Source organism: Macaca fascicularis, chromosome 20 (genome assembly GCF_037993035.2).
Source record: "Macaca fascicularis isolate 582-1 chromosome 20, T2T-MFA8v1.1".
Taxonomy (NCBI): domain Eukaryota; kingdom Metazoa; phylum Chordata; class Mammalia; order Primates; family Cercopithecidae; genus Macaca; species Macaca fascicularis.
In genome coordinates this window covers 37009536-37015535 of record NC_088394.1, presented here as the reverse complement: position 1 = coordinate 37015535, position 6000 = coordinate 37009536, and positions in this window count along the sequence as shown.

The following is a 6000-nucleotide window of genomic DNA, read 5'->3' as shown; positions in this document are numbered from 1 at the left end:
CCGATAACAAAGAGAAAGAAGCTTTCTGAGAAACTTCTTTGTGTTCTGTGAAATCATCTCACAGAGTTACAGCTTTCCCCTCAAGAAGCCTTTCGCTAAGACAGTTCTTGTGGAATTGGCAAAGTGATATTTGGAAGCCCAGAGAGGGCTATGGTGAAAAAGGAAATATCCTCAGATGAAATCTGGAAAGAAGCTTTCTGAGAAACTGCTTAGTGTTCTGTTAATTCATCTCACAGAGTTACATCTGTATTTCGTGGATCTCTTTGCTAGCCTTATTTCTGTGGAATCTGAGAACAGATATTTCGGATCCCTTTGGAGACTATAGGGCCAAAGGAAATATCCTCCGAAAACAAAGAGAAAGAAGCTTTCTGAGAAACTTCTTTGTGTTCTGTGAAATCATCTCACAGAGTTACAGCTTTCCCCTCAAGAAGCCTTTCGCTAAGACAGTTCTTGTGGAATTGGCAAAGTGATATTTGGAAGCCCATAGAGGGCTATGGTGAAAAAGGAAATATCCTCAGATGAAATCTGGAAAGAAGCTTTCTGAGAAACTGCTTAGTGTTCTGTTAATTCATCTCACAGAGTTACATCTGTACTTCGTGGATCTCTTTGCTAGCCTTATTTCTGTGGAATCTGAGAACAGATATTTCGGATCCCAGTGGAGACTATATGGCCAAAGGAAATATACTCCGATAACAAAGAGAAAGAAGCTTTCTGAGAAACTTCTTTGTGTTCTGTGAAATCATCTCACAGAGTTGCAGCTTTCCCCTCAAGAAGCCTTTCACTAAGACAGTTCTTGTAGATTTGGCAAAGTGATATTTGGAAGCCCATAGAGGGTTATGGTGAAAAAGGAAATATCATGAGATGAAATCTGGAAAGAAGCTTTCTGAGAAACTGCTTAGTGTTCTGTTAATTCATCTCACAGAGTTACATCTGTATTTCGTGGATCTCTTTGCTAGCCTTATTTCTGTGGAATCTGAGAACAGATATTTCGGTTCCCTTTGGAGACTATAGGGCCAAAGGAAATATCCTCCGATAACAAAGAGAAAGAAGCTTTCTGAGAAACTTCTTTGTTCTGTGAAATCATCTCACAGAGTTACAGCTTTCCCCTCAAGAAGCCTTTCGCTAAGACAGTTCTTGTGGAATTGGCAAAGTGATATTTGGAAGCCCATAGAGGGCTATGGTGAAAAAGGAAATATCCTCAGATGAAATCTGGAAAGAAGCTTTCTGAGAAACTGCTTAGTGTTCTGTTAATTCATCTCACAGAGTTACATCTGTATTTCGTGGATCTCTTTGCTAGCCTTATTTCTGTGGAATCTGAGAACAGATATTTCGGATCCCTTTGGAGACTATAGGGCCAAAGGAAATATCCTCCGATAACAAAGAGAAAGAAGCTTTCTGAGAAACTTCTTTGTGTTCTGTGAAATCATCTCACAGAGTTACAGCTTTCCCCTCAAGAAGCCTTTCGCTAAGACAGTTCTTGTGGAATTGGCAAAGTGATATTTGGAAGCCCATAGAGGGCTATGGTGAAAAAGGAAATATCCTCAGATGAAATCTGGAAAGAAGCTTTCTGAGAAACTGCTTAGTGTTCTGTTAATTCATCTCACAGAGTTACATCTGTATTTCGTGGATCTCTTTGCTAGCCTTATTTCTGTGGAATCTGAGAACAGATATTTCCGATCCCAGTGGAGACTATATGGCCAAAGGAAATATGCTCCGATAACAAAGAAAAAGAAGCTTTCTGAGAAACTTCTTTGTGTTCTGTGAAATCATCTCACAGAGTTGCAGCTTTCCCCTCAAGAATCCTTTCACTAAGACAGTTCTTGTAGATTTGGCAAAGTGATATTTGGAAGCCCATAGAGGGCTATGGTGAAAAAGGAAATATCCTGAGATGAAATCTGGAAAGAAGCTTTCTGAGAAACTGCTTAGTGTTCTGTTAATTCATCTCACAGAGTTACATCTGTTTTTCGTGGATCTCTTTGCTAGCCTTATTTCTGTGGAATCTGAGAACAGATATTTCGGTTCCCTTTGGAGACTATAGGGCCAAAGGAAATATCCTCCGATACCAAAGAGAAAGAAGCTTTCTGAGAAACTTCTTTGTGTTCTGTGAAATCATCTCACAGAGTTACAGCTTTCCCCTCAAGAAGCCTTTCGCTAAGACAGTTCTTGTGGAATTGGCAAAGTGATATTTGGAAGCCCATAGAGGGCTATGGTGAAAAAGGAAATATCCTCAGATGAAATCTGGAAAGAAGCTTTCTGAGATACTGCTTAGTGTTCTGTTAATTCATCTCACAGAGTTACATCTGTATTTCGTGGATCTCTTTGCTAGCCTTATTTCTGTGGAATCTGAGAACAGATATTTCGGATCCCTTTGGAGACTATAGGGCCAAAGGAAATATCCTCCGATAACAAAGAGAAAGAAGCTTTCTGAGAAACTTCTTTGTGTTCTGTGAAATCATCTCACAGAGTTACAGCTTTCCCCTCAAGAAGCCTTTCGCTAAGACAGTTCTTGTGGAATTGGCAAAGTGATATTTGAAGCCCATAGAGGGCTATGGTGAAAAAGGAAATATCCTCAGATGAAATCTGGAAAGAAGGTTTCTGAGAAACTGCTTAGTGTTCTGTTAATTCATCTCACAGAGTTACATCTGTATTTCGTGGATCTCTTTGCTAGCCTTATTTCTGTGGAATCTGAGAACAGATATTTCGGATCCCAGTGGAGACTATATGGCCAAAGGAAATATACTCCGATAACAAAGAGAAAGAAGCTTTCTGAGAAACTTCTTTGTGTTCTGTGAAATCATCTCACAGAGTTGCAGCTTTCCCCTCAAGAAGCCTTTCACTAAGACAGTTCTTGTAGATTTGGCAAAGTGATATTTGGAAGCCCATAGAGGGTTATGGTGAAAAAGGAAATATCATGAGATGAAATCTGGAAAGAAGCTTTCTGAGAAACTGCTTAGTGTTCTGTTAATTCATCTCACAGAGTTACATCTGTATTTCGTGGATCTCTTTGCTAGCCTTATTTCTGTTGAATCTGAGAACAGATATTTCGGTTCCCTTGGGAGACTATAGGGCCAAAGGAAATATCCTCCGATAACAAAGAGAAAGAAGCTTTCTGAGAAACTTCTTTGTGTTCTGTGAAATCATCTCACAGAGTTACAGCTTTCCCCTCAAGAAGCCTTTCGCTAAGACAGTTCTTGTGGAATTGGCAAAGTGATATTTGGAAGCCCAGAGAGGGCTATGGTGAAAAAGGAAATATCCTCAGATGAAATCTGGAAAGAAGCTTTCTGAGAAACTGCTTAGTGTTCTGTTAATTCATCTCACAGAGTTACATCTGTATTTCGTGGATCTCTTTGCTAGCCTTATTTCTGTGGAATCTGAGAACAGATATTTCGGATCCCTTTGGAGACTATAGGGCCAAAGGAAATATCCTCCGATAACAAAGAGAAAGAAGCTTTCTGAGAAACCTCTTTGTGTTCTGTGAAATCATCTCACAGAGTTACAGCTTTCCCCTCAAGAAGCCTTTCGCTAAGACAGTTCTTGTGGAATTGGCAAAGTGATATTTGGAAGCCCATAGAGGGCTATGGTGAAAAAGGAAATATCCTCAGATGAAATCTGGAAAGAAGCTTTCTGAGAAACTGCTTAGTGTTCTGTTAATTCATCTCACAGAGTTACATCTGTATTTCGTGGATCTCTTTGCTAGCCTTATTTCTGTGGAATCTGAGAACAGATATTTCGGTTCCCTTTGGAGACTATAGGGCCAAAGGAAATATCCTCCGATAACAAAGAGAAAGAAGCTTTCTGAGAAACCACTTTGTGTTCTGTGAAATCATCTCACAGAGTTACAGCTTTCCCCTCAGGAAGCCTTTCGCTAAGACAGTTCTTGTGGAATTGGCAAAGTGATATTTGGAAGCCCATAGAGGGCTATGGTGAAAAAGGAAATATCCTCAGATGAAATCTGGAAAGAAGCTTTCTGAGAAACTGCTTAGTGTTCTGTTAATTCATCTCACAGTGTTACATCTGTATGTCGTGGATCTCTTTGCTAGCCTTATTTCTGTGGAATCTGAGAACAGATATTTCGGTTCCCTTTGGAGACTATAGGGCCAAAGGAAATATCCTCCGATAACAAAGAGAAAGAAGCTTTCTGAGAAACTTCTTTGTGTTCTGTGAAATCATCTCACAGAGTTACAGCTTTCCCCTCAAGAAGCCTTTCGCTAAGACAGTTCTTGTGGAATTGGCAAAGTGATATTTGGAAGCCCATAGAGGGCTATGGTGAAAAAGGAAATATCCTCAGATGAAATCTGGAAAGAAGCTTTCTGAGAAACTGCTTAGTGTTCTGTTAATTCATCTCACAGAGTTACATCTGTATTTCGTGGATCTCTTTGCTAGCCTTATTTCTGTGGAATCTGAGAACAGATATTTCGGATCCCTGTGGAGACTATAAGCCAAAGGAAATATCCTCCGATAACAAAGAGAAAGAAGCTTTCTGAGAAACTTCTTTGTGTTCTGTGAAATCATCTCACAGAGTTACAGCTTTCCCCTCAAGAAGCCTTTCGCTAAGACAGTTCTTGTGGAATTGGCAAAGTGATATTTGGAAGCCCATAGAGGGCTATGGTGAAAAAGGAAATATCCTCAGATGAAATCTGGAAAGAAGCTTTCTGAGAAACTGCTTAGTGTTCTGTTCATTCATCTCACAGAGTTACATCTGTATTTCGTGGATCTCTTTGCTAGCCTTATTTCTGTGGAATCTGAGAACAGATATTTCGGATCCCAGTGGAGACTATATGGCCAAAGGAAATATACTCCGATAACAAAGAGAAAGAAGGTTTCTGAGAAACTTCTTTGTGTTCTGTGAAATCATCTCACAGAGTTGCAGCTTTCCCCTCAAGAAGCCTTTCACTAAGACAGTTCTTGTAGATTTGGCAAAGTGATATTTGGAAGCCCATAGAGGGTTATGGTGAAAAAGGAAATATCATGAGATGAAATCTGGAATGAAGCTTTCTGAGAAACTGCTTAGTGTTCTGTTAATTCATCTCACAGAGTTACATCTGTATTTCGTGGATCTCTTTGCTAGCCTTATTTCTGTGGAATCTGAGAACAGATATTTCGGTTCCCTTTGGAGACTACAGGGCCAAAGGAAATATCCTCCGATAACAAAGAGAAAGAAGCTTTCTGAGAAACTTCTTTGTGTTCTGTGAAATCATCTCACAGAGTTACAGCTTTCCCCTCAAGAAGCCTTTCGCTAAGACAGTTCTTGTGGAATTGGCAAAGTGATATTTGGAAGCCCAGAGAGGGCTATGGTGAAAAAGGAAATATGCTCAGATGAAATCTGGAAAGAAGCTTTCTGAGAAACTCCTTAGTGTTCTGTTAATTCATCTCACAGAGTTACATCTGTATTTCGTGGATCTCTTTGCTAGCCTTATTTCTGTGGAATCTGAGAACAGATATTTCGGATCCCTTTGAAGACTATAGGGCCAAAGGATATATCCTCCGATAACAAAGAGAAAGAAGCTTTCTGAGAAACCTCTTTGTGTTCTGTGAAATCATCTCACAGAGTTACAGCTTTCCCCTCAAGAAGCCTTTCGCTAAGACAGTTCTTGTGGAATTGGCAAAGTGATATTTGGAAGCCCATAGAGGGCTATGGTGAAAAAGGAAATATCCTCAGATGAAATCTGGAAAGAAGCTTTCTGAGAAACTGCTTAGTGTTCGGTTAATTCATCTCACAGAGTTACATCTGTATTTCGTGGATCTCTTTGCTAGCCTTATTTCTGTGGAATCTGAGAACAGATATTTCTGATCCCTGTGGAGACTATATGGCCAAAGGAAATATCCTCCGATAACAAAGAGAAAGAAGGTTTCTGAGAAACTTCTTTGTGTTCTGTGAAATCATCTCACAGAGTTACAGCTTTCCCCTCAAGAAGCCTTTCGCTAAGACAGTTCTTGTGGAATTGGCAAAGTGATATTTGGAAGCCCATAGAGGGCTATGGTGAAAAAGGAAATATCCTC